The following is a 21,394-nucleotide window of genomic DNA, read 5'->3' as shown; positions in this document are numbered from 1 at the left end:
CTTATGAAGCGTTTACTACATGTCTAGTCTTGGGTTAAAATGCATTTAGCGTCATTTAATCCTTAAAACAGCAATATAAGGTAGACACTAGTATTATTTGCATTTTGTAGATGAGGAAATAGAGACTTAGAAATTTAAGACATTTGATTAATGTCCCACAGTTCATACGTGACACAGCTGTCATCAAAACCCAGGTCCTAGGGACTCCCAACCCACTCTCTTGTAGACTGCAACTTTAACCTGTTTCGTAATTGATTCTTAAATTTCTAGTTCTATGACCTTCACTGTGTCTGGCTAGGCCATCACAGACCATGTGTCATTGCTATCTGCTCAAACATCTTCAGCCAGAATGTTGGGCTGTATATATTTGATCAAGTTGGAAACACCAAAGATCAGTAACCCATGCACCTCCTGCCTTACATGGGGGTAAGGACCCTCTGAATACATCTTTCAACTTTAATGAATGTAATGTTCTCCCGAAAAGAGATGACCTTACCAAGTGTCACTTCTTGGTAAATAAAGCTCTGCCACTGTTGACTTTTGATTCATCATCACACTGATATTTAGTGTCAGTCCAGTGTGCTGGACGAGGCAACAATCTTGAGCTCTTATAAAGGCAAACAGGTGGCTGGTCACATTGGACAGATTCCCTTTGGCAGAGGTAGGGAAACTACAACTAGTATTTAGTATTTTAATTGACGTTGGTGCCTGCAGAACCACTTTCCTCTGTAAAATTCTTTTCGAAGGAGGGGAAATCAAAATAGAAAGTAGTAAACTTCTTCCAGTGTATGTACATGTAGCTCCTTCAGGAGATGAGACTTCCCTTTTCCTTGACTCAACCGTAGCATTCACATGCTTCCCAGCTAGTATTCAGTCATCAAAACTAATACACGCAGGTGCTTTACATATCAGGGAAAGTAAACATTTTTGTCAACTTTTTAAACAACTTTCCCCACAATCACCGACACTCTCCAAATAGAATCTGCTGACTTCAATGGCAGGGTCAGTGTTACAGAGTGACTCATTGCCGGAGAGAACAAACAGGCCCAACAAAGGCTACTTCGAGATGTAAATGCTGTTTCCTTATTGCTTGTGAAAGCTACAGCTTTCACAAAATAGAACGAGAAAGCCTGTGTTTGGGGGTTCCTGCTGTCTCAGATATCCCCGGGCCTCCAGAAATGCCCACACCCTCTAACAACTGTTCCCTCCCTTTCCTCTCCCCACTCCTAGAGTGCACCAGATGCATTCAGTTCCTCAGTGAAAATACTCCTGAACCTGATCCAGTCCGGCTCTAACCCACGCCACTTCCCAGAAGCTAGCCTTGCCAAGGTCTCCAGTAACATGCTCCCTGCCAAACGAAATGGCACTTCTCCATCTCGATGCTCCTTGACCTATGTACAGAATTTGACACTGCTGATAACCAATTACACAACTCTCTCTTCTTGGCTTCTGAGCCTCTTTCCTCATTTAGTCTGCCTCTCACCTCATCTGCTTTAGAGACCTTTCCCCCCTCCTCCCTTAGCTTCCACTTTCCATGGGGCTATCCCCATTGCTTTGCAAATTAGCTATTCCATGTACAGTTGCCTCACAGATGGCAGGGGTCATGCTGTATTCACGTTGGAACCCCAGTGCCTAGACAGTGTTTGCAAAATAACACGGGATCAAAAAAATATTTGTTGAATGAATGCCTGTACGTAATAGATCAATTTCTATATTCACTTCTGTCCTGCACACTGCATCTGGCAGGAAGACAAGTCGCATGACCAATCCGTATTAAACAGAAATTTATTGCGTGCCTTTAACTTTTCCCAAGCCCAACATCCATGTGTCAGTAAAGAACGCTGATACAAAGCTCCCAAATGAAACTCCTCACTGACTCCTGGTTGTTTTTCAATTCTATTTCCAGTTCCTAATTAAATCTGCTTTTTCAGTCATGACATTTTCTGAATCTGATTTGCCTTCTTTTCAACTCTTCCAATGGATTTTTCACAGAATAAATTTTAAAAAGTACTCTGTGTTCAATTGGCATTTTGTGTAGTAGCTACTTGCTCTAATGTATTGCAAAGAGTAGCCAATTATTATTTGTTGAGTGATGGCCACACGAACAACTGGATTATGTGTACTGTTTCTCAATTTGGTCATTAAGGTGGTCCAGACAAGTGAATTAGCTGTTCCATTGTCTGTTTATTTTAGTCGTTTTAATGACCAAATCATATTATCTCAGAGGCGATATAACCAAAGTAAAGCAATTTGTTATTTCAGTGAAAAATAATAATTTAATCCAATAAACTGTTAATTTCAGCTTATGGTTATTCTATAATCCTTTATCTCCTGTTTGGATAACCATAGGCTCATCTCTCCAGAATCCCAAATTACAATATTTACTTCCTGTAAGTCTTTCGTTCTTCTGCCAAAGTTATCTTTCTCACCTGCCATTTTGTATATGCTGGACTTTTATGAGGCCATAGAATTTTTTTTTTAAGTTTGTCCTATAAGTTATGTCCAAGATCCTCTTGCTCAATTGCAAAGTCTTTCTTTCTAATTTTTTAAAATGTCTTACTATTTTCTCTCTTCTTCTATGCTCTTTGATTGAAATACATCACGTGTCTGCTTACCACCCCCCTCATATGATCATTTTATTTATATCTTCTTCCATTGGATGGATAGTTGGATGGATAGATAGATAGATTGATTGATAGATAGATACACAAATTCACATCCTACAGATACTAAGGAATTGTTCAATACAGTCTGCTAGCACTAAGACCTTACTTCCTAATAACAGATATTTTCTTTTTATCCCCCCCATTAAAAGCAAACCTCTTCTACATTTTTAGCAGATCAAGGCAGTTATGTTTGAACCCTGTTGTATTTGTGGTTTACAAAATTGTCCATCCTTTCATGTATTTCTCTGATTATAAACTCTAAAGGAAAGACCTGATATTTATTAAACAGATCCTAAACAGTTTCCAGCACAGTAATATGAGGATATAGACAATTAAAGCATTATTTATGTCTATTAGCAAATCATCGTGTATGTATCTAAAACTATTAGGTATCTGAAGCTACAAAAATCAATTACGTCTTTCATCTTGCTAGATGGAATATGTAATAAAAATGGACCCCTTACATTATTCAATGGATCATGTTAGATCAATAGTTTTTCCTATTTGGTAAAATGTGATGTCTCATGATTTTTTATAGCAATCTGTATAATTATAAGGGATGCACTTTGATTAACATCAAAGAGTAGTAAGTGATATAAGGCACCATAATGAGATGCAAGAGAAGTCTATGTTGATAATTCTAATCCATCTGAGTTTCCAAAATAAATAATTTTCGGAAACTAAAGAGAACACCTTTTCAATTTCCTATGCTTATCATTTCTTCTCATTGATTCTTTTGTTATAAACTATGTACCTCCCAAATTTCTTTCTCTGCTTGTTATAGCCACATTCTTTTGTCCAACATTTTAAATCTTCAATAAAATATAAATGAGCAACAGCTTCCTGCTAACCACAAATTCCCCTTCTTGTTTTGCTTTGTCTAAATGTTCTTCTTGAATGCCCAAAGGACTTTCTCTTCCTGCTTGGCACAGTCCGAAATTAGTTTGAATCACATTATCCTTACAACCAGTGTACCTGCATTATGATTCCAAGGGTAATTTGTGTCCTTTAACCATAGTGTGCTTATCATCAATGCTTCAAGGGACTACAATCTGGCCTTGATCTTGCTCAGTTTATCAAGGCTGCTTGGGGGTAGAGCTATTCATGGGTACAAACGATATTGGTTTTATCCCTATGACTACTCAGAAATCTATTTCTCAACCAAACCAGTGATTTTTAACAGTGTTGTTTTTTTAAATCGCACTTATAAGGCAGTGTCGATACAAAGGTGTGTGTCTATTTTTCCCCATTAAGTTCAAAACAAACTATTCTTTTTAGCTTCCCTCCTTGAGCTTTAATTCTGACTAAATTCAGCCCTTGAGCATCAGTTAAAAATCTTGTTCTGCCTTTGTGTGTTTTTTTGTAAGTGTGTTGTATGTAACCTTTTAAAAGTCTCATTAAAAGATTAAGACATACTATTATTAGTTGAAATTAATGGGTAAACTTTGCCTTGCTTGTTGCTCATCCATGCTTTTATCTTGTTTCAGCTAGATAACTCTAACGTTGGGTCGGTTGGTCTGCCAAAAACACTGATTATAGACCCTTGTTTTGTGCAGAATTCACACTGTCTACAGGGTGTGGTACAGAGACACTCAACCGTTCTTGAGCAGTTGTAGCATTACTATACTGTTTCGTGAATAAACAGATCTGCTTTAAGAAATTATTTGTGATCTACAAATTTGTGTTTGTAACCAACTATTTTCCCTGTTTAGCTCTGGACAACAACCTGGAAGCTATCCTCTCAGCTTAAAGTCATTGTCACAACTGTGCGGAAGATAGTTAACATTCTTCTCAGTTCTTCGCAATTGCTGGTCAATATCTTTCCTCGAGTGAAATCCATGTAAACTTCAAACAACAAATCACAAGGTGAAAAAGTTGTCAAAGCCCTAATTTCACATCATCTGTGGAAAAATAGGATTTTATGAATTCTACTTTTTTTTGAGAGAGAGATAGAGCACAAGTGGGGGAAATGGACAGAGAGAGAGAGAGAGACAGAGAGAGAGAGAGGGAGAATCTCAGGCAGACTCCACGCTCAGCACAGAAGCTGACACACTATCCCATGGCTCTGGGGTCATGACCTCAGCCAAAATCAAGAGTCAGACGTTCAACCTACTTAGCCACCCAGGCGCCCCTGAATTCTACTTTTTATATGCTAAATTCAGTTGAGTCAGCTTTTTGTTAGTGTTTATTTTATTTTTGAGAGAGAGAACATGAACGGCAGAGAGAGAGAGGGACAGAGGATCCGAAGTGGGCCCTACACTGACAGAAGAGAGCCTGATACGGGACTCACGAACCATGAGATCATGACCTGAGTGGAAGATGAATGCTTAAGAGACTGAGCCACCCAGGTGCTCCCAGTCAAGTCAGTTTTGAAGTGACAGTACCTCAGAAATGGAGATTTTAACCCAGAATGTGTAAGTTACCAAGTTGCTGTCACACAAATTTCCAAGGCAGTGGTTCTCTCAAGATGCCAATTATAGTTCTCACTGTTTTATCCAAAAGCTTAGATCTCAAAAGACTTGAGCTCTAGACCAAGCCCTGACACTCTAACTGGCTGGATGACACAAGGCACGGCAGCTAAACTTGTGCCTCCGTCCCCTTTCTGTAAAATTGGAGGATTGGACCAGAGCAGCAACCATCAGTTCCATCTGGCCTGATGGGTCAGAATATGGCATTTTACTCCCAGCACCAGGTCTGGCAGGGCCAAACCTCCAGCCTTCGTCTTCTATCTCGAGCAGCTGCAGCCACAGGGAGGATGTGACACAAAAGTGTTAGCCAAATTTTCCTACCTAAAATGAGTTATTGGGATAAAAATCAACTCATATCATTTTTCAAGGTACTGAGGTTCTGAAAATTAAATCTGGGTCTATGCCACATAAAAGATACTACAACTTTGAAGAGATTTGATTATAAAACTCTATGAATGAAATATGTAAGAAATATTGTCACGTTGATCACTTTTACACAAAGGCGGTAGAACAGTAGAATATTGGGACCGTCTTACTTTTCTGGAACACAGCCCCTAAGCCGCACCTATTCTAGTGAAGGATACATGGTTTCAAACAATTAAAATGCAAGAGCTGACTGAGGTTGAGATCATCTGTGCACAGGGCCTAGGGGAATCACCGGAGAAGGATCTTGAAGCAGAAGTTCATTAAGAAAAGAAAGGGGGGGCATCTGGGTGGCTCAGTCAGTTAAGTGTCCAACTTTGGCTCAGGCCATGATCTCACGGTTTGTGAGTTCAAGCCCCGTGTCGGGCTCTGTGCTGACAGCTCTGAGGCTGGAGCCTGCTTCAGATTCTGTATCTCCCTCTCTCTCTCTCCCCCTCCCCTGCTCACGCTCTGTCTCTCTCTCTCTCTCTCAAAAATAAAATAAATATTTTTAATTATTAAAAAAAAGGAAAAAAGAAAAGAAAGGTGGCATGGGACATCCCCAAAAAAGAAATAGATTGCACAAAAGGTCTGTTGTGTTTGAAGAAAGATGAGAAGCCCCTGAACCTGGAGAATTAGAAGGGTGGGGGAGTGGAGGGTGTACCATCAAAGTAAAGATTGAAGACATAGGTAGAAAGTAGGTTCTTATGGGATAAACTAAGGAGTCTATAGGAAACAGGAATCCCTGACGATGTTTGTTTTTACAGCATTTATTTTTTAAATTTACCCATTTTTTTCTTCTTTGAATGACTACAGCCACTTTCTAAGGGAAGAGGAGCAAATCAGATAGCCATTCTGTCTGTGCTTCAACGGGCTCAGCTGAACAAGTCTGTTGAGCTCTAATGTGCATGAGGCTGGGGGAAGAGGTAGCTGAATTACTCTGAAAAAAATGGAAGGAGAAGAATTTAGAGTTATTTGATAAGAAGGAGTCTAGGAACAGAGAAATGAGGGAAAGAGAGAACCCAACAAGACAGAGAAAAATAAGCAAGCAAGCAAAAAAAAAAAAAAATGTTCATAAACATGTTAGGAAACATCCACCACCTAAGAGGAAATGAAGGGTCTTTGAAGAACAATTATTTCTCTGCTCCAATTGAAATGATTTGCATTGTTAAGGTTTAGTCCACTCTTGGGTCTTTCTCCCAAATCTCTAAGCCCATCAGACTCGTATGTACATAACTATTCTATCGCTTGTGCAAATCAAGAGGGAAGCCCAGTTAGAGGCACATAACAACACATACCATTAACTGAGGCTGAGGCAACTTGAAAATTTAACTCCCACAGGCATATGTAAAACTCTTGGGGAAGGTTTTGATCATGTGGTCATGGAATTGGGAAAGATGAAGAGTTTTGCCAATTTTATCTAGAAGTCAAGTGCAGGGGCAGTGGAGGCCTACCCAATCTCTGCTTATAGTAGGTTTTTCGGTAAAAGAGTCGCATGAACAAATTCACTGATAGACACTTTAGCAGTATGAGAATGGACAGAGACTATGAAATTCGAGGCAGTGGGCTAGTGCACCAAGTAGTCCTCCTGATATCGAAGCAATAGAAAGCAGTGTTGGAAACAAAGGTTGGCGTCCATAGGTGCAACCATGCATCTAGCTTGATAGATCTGGGAAACAGTAGCTGGAATACGAACATAGAGGGGCAAGAGCTAGTGAGGCAGGTGATGGATTCAATTTAGAATGCACTGACTTTGAAGTGACTATGATGGAGTTAATTAGAAATGCCCATTAGGAGATTGTCTATACACCTAAAGCAAGTTGGTACTCAATAGTATTGGATTTCGTAAGAATGAAACATAGTGCACTTATTCCCTCTTACTGAGTTGTGTGGTTTTCTCCCACTTTCCTTCCTTCCTTCTTTGCTCCCTCCCTCCCTCCATTCCTCTTTCTACTTTGCTCCCTATTCTTTCAGAAAGCAATTATTAAAGAAAATACGAAGTGTCTTTTTTATTTTTTTTAAATAAAAGAGGAGAGTGGGGAGGGGCCAAGAGAGGGGCAGAGAGAGAGGGAGACACAGAATCCAAAGCAGGCTCCAGGCTGTGAGCTGTCAGCACAAAGCCTGAGTGGGGACTGGAACTCACAAACCTCGAGATCATGACCTGAGCCAAAGTCAACCGCTCAATTGACTGAGCCGCCCAGGCGCCACAAACTTTCTTTTTTTAAAATGCTTATTTATTTCGAGAGAGAGAGCAAGCATGCAAGTGAGCAGGCGAGGGGGAGAGAGGGAGGGTGGGGGAGAGAGAGAGAGAGAGAGAGAGAGAATCCCAAGCAGGCTGCATGCTGTCTCAATCTCACCAACCACTAGATCATGACCTAAGCCAAAATCAAGAGTCGAATGTTAAAAAAAAAAAAGAGAGTCGGATGTTTAACCAACTGAGCCACCCAGGCACCCCCAAAATAAACCCTTTCTGTCATTTGAATCTTTTTCTAAATTATCCTTTTTAAAAATTATTTTGCATGTTAATTTTATCTAAAACTTGATGAAAACATCTGCTCACATAGATATTAAATGAGTTGTCATGGTTTTGATATGGTGAGACCTGTTATCTTAATTTCTTTTAGGTCTTTATTGTTCTTATCAAAAGAAAATTGCTCTTGTCATAAATATTTTATAAACATTATACTTCTCATATTCTTTCTGTCTTAAGAGGAAAATTAATATTAAAGCTGTTCCTTTATCCATATCTGTCTATTAACATTAATTTAATTCCCTAACACTGTCTTCTTATTTTCCTATTATTCTTTCTTTTTGCTCTTCTCATATGAATTAAGGCTTTCCCAGGTCCTCTGACTTTGAACTACCCAAATGTAAATGACTGATTGGATCATGTCACTATGCATTTATGAAGCTTTAATTACTTTTTGGCTCTATTATAGTCATCTTAGAGTTGTTATATAAATGCTCCATAAGAATCATTTAAAATTCAATTTATTAAGTCAGACATTTTTCCATAGTTAGAGCAAAATAGAAAAGCATGTTACAACCACTGTCCAAAGGGGCTCAAACATACAACGTAATCACTGTTTTTTCTTTAAGTTACAAAAGATTAAAGCCCTTATTAACATATTTAAGTAAAATAGAAAACATTTGAATTTGTAAAAACAATTAGAAATCATTTTAAATTATCCTTTTAAGAATAAGGATAATTTGGGGGCGCCTGGGTGGCGCAGTCGGTTAAGTGTCCGACTTCAGCCAAGTCACCATCTCGCGGTCTGTGAGTTCGAGCCCCGCGTCAGGCTCTGGGCCGATGGCTCAGAGCCTGGAGCCTGTTTCCGATTCAGTGTCTCCCTCTCTCTCTGCCCCTCCCCCGTTCATGCTCTGTCTCTCTCTGTCCCAAAAATAAATAAACGTTGAAAAAAAAATAAAAATAAAAAAGAATAAGGATAATTTTAAAGACATGATTTCATACATATGACTTAATAGTATATAAGTATACTTATATAGCATATAAGTATATACTTAATATACTTAATAGTATATACTTAATAGTATATAAGTATATTTCATACATATACTTAATAGTAAGATAATAACATCATGATACTTATACAAGTGTGATGCTTTTTAGTGAAAGGAGCTGAAATGTTTGCAAAAATTGGTGAGAGTAATGAAGATTAAATTTTATTAAGTAACAATAAAATACTACCATTCCAGTAATGATTGAAATACTTATTGGTATTACTATTATCTCCACAGAAAATTGACTTTTGAACATCATACTTCAACTTTTTTAGCAAAAATTCCTGTAGATCTTTGCTATAGATGCGTTCCAAACATTTATAATGCTAACAACTTACATTGATTTTTTTTTTCTTGTTTAAACCTGAAAGGAGCTGGGGCCTATTGTAATACTTTTATCTACTCAAATCTCTAATTAAAATGTTTTTTATTATGTAGTTGATACAAAAATTGGACGAGGGGAGATTGGGATAAATTATCATCATGTAGATTTTAAGATACATTTATTCTGGAAAAAAATACATTTGAAAATGGCAGTCACTACATAGAAGTTATCCAATTATATGTTAAAAAAAAAGCTAAACAAGCTACCACTTGTTTGAATTCTATGTTTCTTCTGAAGAACTTAGATATTTTATTATATGCATAATGTAAATCAGCAAATACTTATTTGGCCAATAGATAGTCACAGAATATGCATAGATAAAATAATGGAAGTAGTTATTCCTATTAAAAAGAGTCCTCAAGAAATTTTCCCAAAGTCTCACACAAAGCCAGTAGTAGAACTTAGAAAAAGAACACGCAGTAGTCCAGTGTAGCGACTCACTTCTAAGACCACACTATTTTCAAAAGTTTCACCACATATTTATAAAGGGTATCCGACATCTCCTTCTTCCCAAAGTCTTACCATTGGTCTAGTGGTGAATAAATTCTCCAAAATGCAGTCGAAGGTCTTATAACCAGTACCTCTTCCGTAAACCTTTCACAAAAAGGTCACTGCCATTCCAGCTCACCCTTCTTTTCCCTTATATATTTATATGTGTCACTCAACGCCCTTCCTCCTGCTTGGAAAGCCATCAAGAACTTTTATCTTAGGAGTCAGTTGCCAGTTCTGTTTAATGAACCAGTCAGCAGGATTCTCGACGGCCATGAGCATAAGCCTGTCTGTGCCCTTTTTTTTCTCAGACTAAGAATGGCATTACCTCAAAAGCTGGCCATTGGGAAATAGTCTCAGAACTGTTCACTAGAAGTTAGACAGCCTCGGAGCCCGCCCAGACAGCCTCGGAGCCCGCCCAGACAGCCTATCCCTGGTTGTGCAGGCATTCTTTTTAATTCTGGAAGTCTATTGACACTTATATGGTTTTATCAGGACAAAAGAAATCCCTGAAAACTTCTCCTTTTTCCTTGGGTATTATCTAACCCAGAATGTGGATACTGGAGATGTTAACACGTTTTGGTTAACCTCCCAAGCAGAGGAGATAAATGCACAGAGCCTTCAAACATCTATTGTTTCAGTCCTCCCCCGTCCCTCCTCCAAGATATTATCATATTTGGCAAGATGGGGCTCAATTGCACTTAAAATGATGGAATTAAACAGTCAGTCCGTCTAATGCTTGGAATCTATACACTCTTAGAAGCGTAGTTAAATTGAATCAGATATTAGGCCATAAAATTAATAGTTCTACATTTTGGAACTAAAACAGATTTTTGAGTTTCATTTGACATTTTAAGAGTGAGTTAAAATAAATATGTAGTACAACACCAGGCCCATTAAATCAAAATATTTAGCAGTCATATTTTATATTTTAGGGTTTTATAGTGTTGCAAATTGCTAAGCCATATTTCAATTTTAGTACATTTGCATACTGTATACAAAATGATAGGAAACAAGGTAAAGAAAGCGGTGTGGACATTTGGAACACGGGAAGAAGTGCTTATGCCACAAATGGTTTACTGCTAATGAATTAAAGAAAATATATGGAGTGTGTAGTTGGTTGATGTTGTGGTGCATCTTTTTAGAGCTCAATCATCCCTTAAATTGCAATGGCAAGTTTCAGATTTTCTATATCAACTTCTCAACAAAGGGAATATGCATGGATTCAGATAGGCTATCCCTTAATTTTTCCTAGACAAGTTAACTATGTTGTAGATGAAGAGCTTCAGACTTTATCTCACTGTTCATCAATTTCTTTCATTGTCATATATATTTGGAAGGGCTGTCCCTATTCAACAGCCCCCCTCCAAGTCTTCCTATCTTCAGTCCTACCCCCAATACAATTTTTTGCTTCATGTTGCAGTTCTGCTTATTTTTTTATTTTTTTAATCTTTCTTTAATGTTTTTATTTTTTTAATATAATTTATTGCCAAGTTGGCTAACATGCAGTGTATACAGTGTGTCTCGGTTTTGGGGGTAGATTCCCATGATTCACTGCTTACATATTTTAGAGAAATAACTGCAAATTTCTGAGTCAAAATAATTTTAATATTAGACAAACTTAATACCTCTGTTGCTAATTTTGATAAATAAATACAAAATTGAAGCTAGTTTGGTCTTAACAATTTTTGATACAATTCTCAATTTCATGGGTCAGTATATGGCATTCACTCAAATATCACTTCCCATGCCTTTTATTGAGGAAAGAGAAATTGTGTTTTCATTCATCTATCAAAATAGTAGGTATCCAGATCATTGATTTCCTCCTCACCTATGGTGGGACTGTCAACATAAACTTTTCTCTTTTTTATACCTTGCAAGTTTTCTGGAGCAATACATACTCTACCTTGCATTTTTCTGCATTCTTTGGAGAAGTTTTGTGGGGTTTTTTTGTTTTTGCTTTTTGTTTGTTTTGTTTTGTTTTATTTCATTGTAGTTGTGTATAAAATTACCATTATGGCTGAGAAAAGAGGATAGGAAGGCAATAACAGGAGTGTATCTTCACTTTTAAGACAGAAAATTTTGGTTTCCCCAACATATAAAAGCATAGAATGTATAATTATCTATTTTGTAGCAGCAGATATGGAAGGAACATTAACCTTTATTGAGTACCAACTTTGACCCTGTGCCAATAGACGCTCACATAGTCTCTTTTTAATTTAATTCTAAAAATAACTCTGTCAAGTAATTTCCCGAGTTTTAAAAAATATATACATATGTACTAATTAAAGAAAAAAGTTAGCAAATACTAAAGAGAATAAAATGTCCTCTGTTACCATTTAATGAAATTTATCCCAATTTACCATTTTAATGACTTTCCTTCCTTTGTTTATTCTATGAATGGATATATAATCCTTATGGAGTTCCAATAACTTTGTAATTATATATGTTAGCTTTTTCATTTCCAAACATTGTAAGTATAACCTACTTCTGCGTTGTTATATTATTGTCATATATGGTTAAAAACTATTCCTTGGTATGAAGTGGTCCACCATAATTAACTGTTTCTCATGGATTTTAAGTCGTTATTAAGTTTTCACTACTACAGATATTTCTATAATAAAAATTGCCATGGGGCGCCTGGGTGGCGCAGTCGGTTAAGCGTCCGACCTCAGCCAGGTCACGATCTCGTGGTCCGTGAGTTCGAGCCCCGCGTCAGGCTCTGGGCTGATGGCTCAGAGCCTGGAGCCTGTTTCCTATTCTGTCTCCCTCTCTCTCTGCCCCTCCCCCGTTCATGCTCTGTCTCTCTCTGTCCCAAAAATAAATAAACGTTGAAAAAAAATTTTTTTTTAAATTGTCATAACGTTTGTTTGTTTGTTGCTGTTATTGTTTGTATTTAAGATTCTTCCTTAGCATAAATTATCAGCAATAAAATAAACCAGAAAAGGTGTAGTACAAAATGGCAATAAATTAAAGTAATAATTAAATTTTAAATTTGCATTTTAAATTTAAAAAACAATTGTTTTACAGATAATACTAGCAAAACTATTACTCTGTTACTCTTGTATGGTGCTGGTAGTATCTTAAACTGGCACAAATCTTTGGAAAACAATCTGATGTGTAACTTTTTGTATCCAATGAGCTAGTAGTACATTTCTGAGAGTCTCCCCAAATAAAATAGTGTAAAAGAGAGAAGTAGATCTAACACAACAATGATCATTGCAGCTTTGTTGATTTCTTTATTAATCTTGTGAGTGAAAATTGCTCTTCTATTATTATAGGAACAATGCATATTCATGGAAAATGATTTATGCAGTACATAAGAACAAAACATAGCCTCCAAGCCCGTTCCCTAGAGGCAACTGCTCCTAACAATCTCTTATCAACCTCCCCAAATTTTTCCATTCAAATCTATGAAAACACAGATTTCTTTTTACAACAGGTCACACTGTACAGATTTCTCTTCAATTTGCTATTTTCAATTACTATAATGTCTTACACATCTTTTCATTTCAGGACATACAGATCCAACACATTCTTTTGAATGGCTAGGTAGTTTTCCATTGTATGGCTGCACCATGCTTTATATATCCAGTACTCATTTTGAGTCATATGTATTTTTCTCCATTATAAAGAATGTTTCAAAAAAAATCCTTCTATATTAATCTTTCTACATTTACAAGTATAATTGTAGGATCTTCTTAGCAGTAGAACGGCTAACCGGAGGGTATATACATTTTAAATTTGCCTAACTGCCCTCCAAAATCAATCTACATTTCCAACCACAGAATTCGACAATGCCTGTTTTCCTCACACCCTTTACAACACTGGGTATTTTCAAACGTTTAAACCTTTGCCAGTGTGATAGCACTTCATCTTTCCACAAGTATTTGTGCTCATTAAGGCACCTGGAAGGAATTCAGTACAAGAAATGCCACCGGTTACAAAGAAATAAACAATATAGCAGGAGGCAAATATATAGCTTGAAATCACACAGTCAAAAATGTTTGAGTCATTAGAGGTGATACACTTCAAATTTCTCATCTGTTATTGAAAACGTTCATCTTATTAACTTCAACACACACACACACACACACACACACACACTCCCTTTGGGAAATGACCAACATTCATTTCACAGATGAGGAGACCAAGATCCAGAAAGAAAAATCTTTCCATTGTCACACACAACTATGTCTACACAGAGCAAGAGCTAAACTAAGACTCCACTACAGGTGCAGTATTATTTCCAAGGCAACATGCAAGTATAATGTATAATGTGACTTTACATACAATGTAGACCATGGTACAATAAAACTCGTTGCTTCTTCATTTAATCAATGGAAGTCTCTTCTAACTAGCACAGTAATAACTGACAGGCATAATGAATATCTGACAGATTAACTTCTGTTCTCTTTAGTTTTTAGATTTCATGTGTTTAGTGTTAAATGTATTTTTGTTCCAATTATTTGGAATTAATCAGTGATGCATGTTAGATTTGGAAACCAGGATGTGAATTTCCAAAGCAATCCCTAGTCTTCCCAGATGCAAAATATTTATTGCAAAATGCTGAAAGAAGGCAGACACGAGGAGAAAGAAAGGTCTGATTAGGTCTGATTTGAACATGGTACATAATGTTCTGTGTCCTCTGTATTCCCATTTTTTATTACAACATGAGCATTTTCTCAAGTCATTAAATGTTCTTCAAATACTTAATTTTAGGGGCTCCTGGGAGGCTCAGTCGGTTAAGCGACCGACTTCAGCTCAGGTCATGATCTCACAGTTCATGGGTGCCAGCCCCACATTGGGCTCTGTGCTGACAGCTTGGAGCCTGGAGCCTGCTTCCAGATTCTGTGTCTCCCTCTGTCCCTACCCCTCTCCCACTTGCAGTCTGCCTCTCTCTCTCTCTCTCTCTCTCTCTCAAAAATAAATAAACATTAGATTATTTTTTAATGTTTTCAAAGACATTTTTAATTTGCAATTCCCTTTTAGGTTATTTCCATGTTTCTATATCACATTACTGCCAAGAATAATATTATATGTAACTTTTTTGTCTATATCTCTAATGATTATCTTAGCAAACATTCATAGAAGTGGGTTTCTTGGGTCCATGGACATAGAATTTTTTAAGTGCTCAAATGGCTTTCCTGAAAGACTAATTCCAATTAAAATACCTATGAAGAGTGTATTAGCATGTTTGTTTCACTTCACCCTTCCAAACATTGAGCATCCCCATTACATCAAAAGACTTTTGAAAGGGACTGTCTGAGTGATAATATTATACATCTTCCTATTCCACCCTCCTTCCCATTTTCCAAACTTTACATTTTGTTATTTTACTTTTATATTTAAATGGATTAATTTGGTTGGGCATATGCGACTAAGACATGCAATGATTTGACAGCCATTGAGTATAAACCCGTGTGATCCTGGAACTTCAGCAGGAAACCAGTGAGGGAAGATATCATTTCAATGCAGGTTTCAGAGGATGAGCTTAGACTATACTGTGAAAGGACTGGTAGAATTCAGGTTGGCAAAGAGGAGACAAAGTTGCAATATAGGGATAGGAAATCATCAGGCAGAGACCCAGGGGTTCAGATGAGCAAAACATCTGCTAGAAACAACTGTTTTGACAAACTGCATTAAGTTGGACAGGGCCGATTTGATTCTAAAATCTCCTTGGTGATTTTCTCCTTCATCTCACATTAAGTGGAACTCAAACCTTTGAGTGGTACCTACCTCCTCCCTCAAACTTACTGAATTAAATATTATCAAGAAAGTGAATGCCAATGAAGCAGGTAACATTTTTAATTTTCAAAACCATATTTCCTCTGGCAGGAGAACATCCGCTCTCTGCAGACCTTTGGTTTGATCATAATTCTCACAACCCATTATGCTACACCTGCTGATTTAAAGAAAACTCAGTATACATGAGCTTTTTCAATTTGTTTTTCTACATTCTTAGTCAACATACCACTAGGCAGAATCCTCCTTAGGTTACAGAATCTGAGCTGACAGTTTTCAATTTGGTGCTTCCAATAAAACTTCTTTTGCTAAATATAAGGTTTTTTTTTCCTCAGTGAACAGAGGGATGAGAAGTTTTTATAAGCCTGTTTTTAGAGATTATGTCTTAATTAGCTATCTCAAGTATAGAGTACACCCCATCCATCTGTAAACTAGTATTCAAATCTGACCACTTCATTATGTTCAAACAATTAGATTTAAAAATATGGAAAATACAAATCAACCATCTGGATATCTGATCTACCACCAAAAGTCAGAGTCCTAAAAACACTCTGGGTTTACGTTCAGTTTCCTCCACTTATTTATTCATTCATTTTTGTACTTTCATAGACCATGTCCAGAAAGGATTTGTGGCTTTGCATAATTGGGTTCCTAACAGGCCCCATTTTGTGATAGAGGCATGACAGCCTTTTTCTCATTCCTCAAAATGCAGTAGGATACACAAATGTTCATAGAGGCTTCATTTATAACAGCCCTAAACTGAAAGTAACCTGAATGTCCTTCAGTGAATTCACAGCTAAGCGAACTCTGATACATCCATTCAATGGAATACTATTCAGCAATTAAAAGGAACAAACTATTGGTACACACAACAACTTGGATGGGTCTTAAGGGCCTCATGACTAGTGAAAAAAGCCCATCTCAAAAAGATTGCATACATACAGATTTCCATTTGTATAACATTCTCAAAATGAGACAATTATAGAGAAGACAGATTAGTGGTTACCAGGGAACAGAGACAAGGGTGAGGCATTGGTAAGGCTTTAAAGGGAAAGTATAGGGGAGAATCCTTGTGATGATAGAGCACTTCCACACCGGTTGTGGTGGTGGTCACACAAATCTTTATATGGGGGCAAATCACATAAAGCTATACACCCATATACATTAGCACATGTAAAAAATTGGTGAACACTGAGTAAGGAAGGACTGTAGTGTAGTTAATACCAATGTCAATTTTCTGGTTTTGACATTATACTACAGTCGTACAAGATATCCCCATTGTGGGAGACTGGTGGAAGGCTCAGAGTACTTTATGTCCTCTTTTGCAACTTCTTGTAGTCTATAATTATTTTAAAATTAAAAGTTTTTTTTTTTTTAATGCATCACGATCTTCAACCAAGTTACCCTCCCCTGAGACCATTAGTGCCCCACCTCACCCTCTGACCCCTGCCAGGAAGGTCTTCCTTGGCTCCCCAGACTAGGTTTATCTCCCAATGTTCCATGTTCTTACAGCACTTCAAATTTGTTTCTTTGGGCCCGGCAAAATGACTACTGAATAATTCCATCAGTGTAACATCGGTTTAATACCTGCCTTCCACAGACTATAAATTTTTAAAAGGCACCCGGTTCATTACTGTATCTTTAGTGCTGACTATCTGCCTTAAAACGCCGTAGGTGCTTCGTCAATACTTGTGGAAAACAAGGAGTGAGAGTGACACAGCACATGAGCAAGCGTTTCTGTAAGTCACAGCTGGAGAATTTCAGTCCGAGCATGAAGATGAGATCATGGGGAAAGTCAGTACATAGCTAATAAGTAGTTCATCACATTTTATACAGACGTCTGGTACCATAGATTATAAATATTAATGTACACCATGCAAAACAGTCGGTTCATTTAGAACCAATCAAATGTGATTATTTGATTATTTCCATCTTGTCAAGAAGAGCATTTTAGCTATTTTATTTGGCAATGGCAAAACACAGTTTCTATTCATATTCTATACCCTCTGGGGTATATTCCAAAAAAAATATGTTAGAACAATTCTGATGAGGAGGATACGCCTTCTTTCAGTGGCTTTCAAAGTTGTTACTGGCCCTAGGGCTGAGATCAAGGGTATAACTGGTCACTGGCACTCTATACCTCTTTTCTTGGCCCATCTCCTGTCATCAGGTACATACTTTCTCTCGACTCAAATGATCTCATACCTTAACACCATCTTCTAGCTATTAAATACCTCCAGTGCGGTGTGTACGCACACAAATACATGCACACACACACACTCACCCACGTACGCACGCACGCGCGCACACACACTTGTCCCTCCTTCCCTTCCCACCAAATCTCAATTCGTAAGTGTTCACGTCAGCTTTTAGGAGGAAAGAATCTCTGACTCCATTGATTAGGGTGACGAGCATGCATAGATCTCTAGAAAAGTAGATATGTTTGAACAGACTGGTTATCTAGTTCAGCTTGCTGTCACTCTCTCCCCCTCAGACGCCAGAAGAACAGGGATGGTGATTGGAGCGTGGCACCTCATTTCTGCAAGTTTCCCAACCCTTAAGCTATAATCAAAGGGAAAGTGTAAGAGACATCTGGACATACAAAATTTTGCAATGATAATATGTGTGTTTTGGAAGCAAGTACACAAAAAGACATCTATGAGAGCTCAGCGTCTTTCACGAAATTAGTTCAGAGCTATATGGTGAGGATAGAGCTACTGGCAGAAACCAAAATGCCAAAGGGCACCAGGAAAATACTAAGAACTTCTAAGATAGGTTCTTATGTAAGACAGCTTGATTTTACTACGTTGGCGCTTTCGTTCAGTGTAGCTAGAAGACAATGGCCATTAAGTACTGCTGCTTTGTCAGACATCATTATTTTAGCATCATGAATTGAGCGCTTTGTGATGTTTATTTGGTTTGTTTACAGAAACGACACAGTATTTTTGTTGTTAGTAATTTGAGTTATCATTTCAGAGAGTGGTAGAAACAGGTAAAGACAAACTGTAGAATCACAACATTGTTCATTAATACAGGAAAGAAAAAAATCAAAGCAAATTTGCTAATTAGAATTGTCCAGAAAACTTTTTTGCCCAGAATAACAAATTGAATTTTGTGTTTCATTTCTCACTTGGCATTTTTCTTTTGAATGAGACGAGGATTATATTTGAAAATATTGCCATGCACTGACCATAGTGGTAGCAAATTATGGGGAAAGGAAAAGACCATGTTCCACTCTTTTATTTTCTCGTTTTGTTTAGGTGCAAATCTCTTCACTCAATTTTAAACCATGCAAATTAATCTCTTTTCAAGTATAAACCACCCATCTGTCCCCTTTGTTCTCCCTGAAGTCATTTTGGATTTCACTGTTGAAAATAAAGTTAACATCTTTAACCTATGTAATAACTATACAAGGAAAAAAAGATGAGTGTAGGACAAATAAAGAAAATGAAAACATCAATATTTATTCTCCTGCATTCATGACACTCATTATCAGAACCAGAAAATTACACAACAGTAATAAAAACACAGGCTCCAATAGACAAAAGGATTGTGCTCCAAAAAATTTTATTTGCAAGTAGGTTGTCTAAAGCATTAACACTCTTAATAGAAATAAAGTTCTACATCATAGTTAGAACTCTCAGGGATTCTCTGTATGCCTATATGGTCCATCTATTTAGTCCAGAACCATAGGAATCATAGTCACAAAAGATTTCCAGGGTGAATAACAAAAGAGAAGAAAGAGGCCGGGTGGCTTAGTCAGTTAAGCATCAGACTCTTAATTTTGGCTCAGGTCATGATCTCAGTTTGTGAGTTCGAACCCCTCATTGACCATGTAAAGCCTGCTTGGGCTTCTCTCTTTCTCACTGCCTCTCTCCCGGCCCCCCAAATAAATAAAATAAAATTAATTTAATTGATAAAAAATTTTTAAAAGAGAAGAAAGAGAGAACAGAAAAGGAGAAGTTTACCCCTCTCTGTGGTACAGGTCTGAGCACATTTTTGAAATAATGAAGCCTACTTTCAGGCTCCTCCTACCTCCCTAAGTGACATCCTTTCCCACTTTCAGGTACCTTCAGTTTTCAGTATCCAGGCACTTACGCATTTACATTTACCCCAGATCCATATTATAGAAATCTAGACATATTTAATCCCATGAACCATGTTCTCCATGGTAAATATTACCTGTCAGCTGACAAAGGGGTCCATTCTTTCAGGTAGTTTGTTCATTATGATATTCCCTATGTCTAGCCTAATGCTTGGCATACATTAAATGATTAACACATATTTGCTGAGTGAATAAATGAGGGATAGCTAGTATCAACACCATGAGAAAGAGAAATTTCTAATTAGAGAAAACATCTATTTGCATTGGTTTTGAGTTCTTAGTTTTGTTGGAATTCATCCATAATGAATGTTGTCATTATTGCATTGTAGGGAGCTGATATAAAAAGTTATACTATTACCTATCATTTAATATGGATAGAATATTATATTCTATTTTTCATAACGGCTTTCTCAAGTTCTTATAATAATGATGGTAACTATAATAATAGGTAATACGTATAACACTTACAGCATGACTGGTGCCTTGCTAAGTGCTTTCATATCTTAATATATTTAGTCCTCTCATTAACCCTAAGGGCATGTACTGTCATTATACCCACTTTAGAGACAGGCAAACTATAGTTTTAACAACTTTCCAAAATCCACAGCTCTTCTGTCTAGCAGTCGGGCTCAAAGCTGAGGTCTAAGCTCCTTGGCCATCTTTGGGGTGGTCTGGTCTCCTTTCCTATTTACCATTACTTATCCCTGATATAAAAGATCCTTAACGAGAAGGGATCATCCCAGATAAATGGGCTGTGTTCCATTTGTCATAGTGGCAGCATCAGCACTGTCCATTGACAATGCGCGCGACAACAGGAATAAAGAAGGAAGTGATAGTATGCAAAGGAGGCTGCTGTCACACTTTGTAGATTTCTCAACATTTTTCTAGCACTAGATGGAATTAACAAGTTTTAGCCTCCAGGACTGATAGTTGATGTAGGAAAACTTTCTTTTTAAATGATGTGTTTAATATGGTTGATTTCTGTATCATTAAGACAGGCAGCTCGGCATGATGACTCTAGTTAAGTTTCTTCCTTATCAGTAGTATCCCCCTTCTGGAACTAACATTGAAGTACCTAATTAGCCTGGACTTGTAGACTCTCAAAACAAAATTCAAACTTGCATTTTGCATTATTACATACTCTTAATACATGTTTTTTTTCTTTTATTTCACTCTTTGGGCATTTATGTGAACAGAGAATAGTACTTTAGCGAGATCTCTCTTGAAAATAAAATGGTTTGGCTTCAAAAGCTAAAAACCGTGATTGCCATATTCCTTGTTTTTGTTGTTGTTGTTGTTGTTGTTGTTGTTGTTTTACAACAAATTCCTTTAGATTATTGAAATCACCATGTATTATCTAAGTCAACTTTTCAATAAATTTTTCAGTAGCATTCTTCTTGCTGCCAGTTATATCTTTTTTAAATTTAATGTTCTACTTCCCATGCTTAAAACAAAACAAAACAAAACAAAACAAAACAAAAAAGAAAAAAAAAAAAGAAAAAACAAGGATGGGCTCCTGGATGGCTCAGTCAGTTAAGCATCCAACTCTTGATCTCAACTCAGATCATTATCTCTCAGTTCATGAGATGGAGCCCCAATCAGGCTCTTCACT

The 21,394-nt window shown here is 37.2% G+C and overlaps 1 long non-coding RNA gene across 2 annotated transcripts in view; it reads left to right on the top strand.

Moving 5' to 3' along the window:
• Nucleotides 1-20,808, top strand: part of LOC125175611 (uncharacterized) — a 63,269-nt gene extending 42,461 nt beyond the window's left edge. For both annotated transcript variants that reach the window (XR_007155900.1, XR_007155899.1), the window contains 2 exons: nucleotides 4,379-4,532; nucleotides 20,781-20,808. This is a non-coding gene — a long non-coding RNA (uncharacterized LOC125175611). The remainder of the gene's footprint in view (nucleotides 1-4,378; nucleotides 4,533-20,780) is intronic.
• Nucleotides 20,809-21,394: the final 586 nt, after the last annotated feature.

Source organism: Prionailurus viverrinus, chromosome C2 (assembly GCF_022837055.1).
Source record: "Prionailurus viverrinus isolate Anna chromosome C2, UM_Priviv_1.0, whole genome shotgun sequence".
NCBI classification, from domain to species: Eukaryota; Metazoa; Chordata; class Mammalia; order Carnivora; family Felidae; genus Prionailurus; species Prionailurus viverrinus.
Note: the sequence above shows the minus strand (reverse complement) of the source record. Positions and strands in the feature narration are given on the sequence as shown.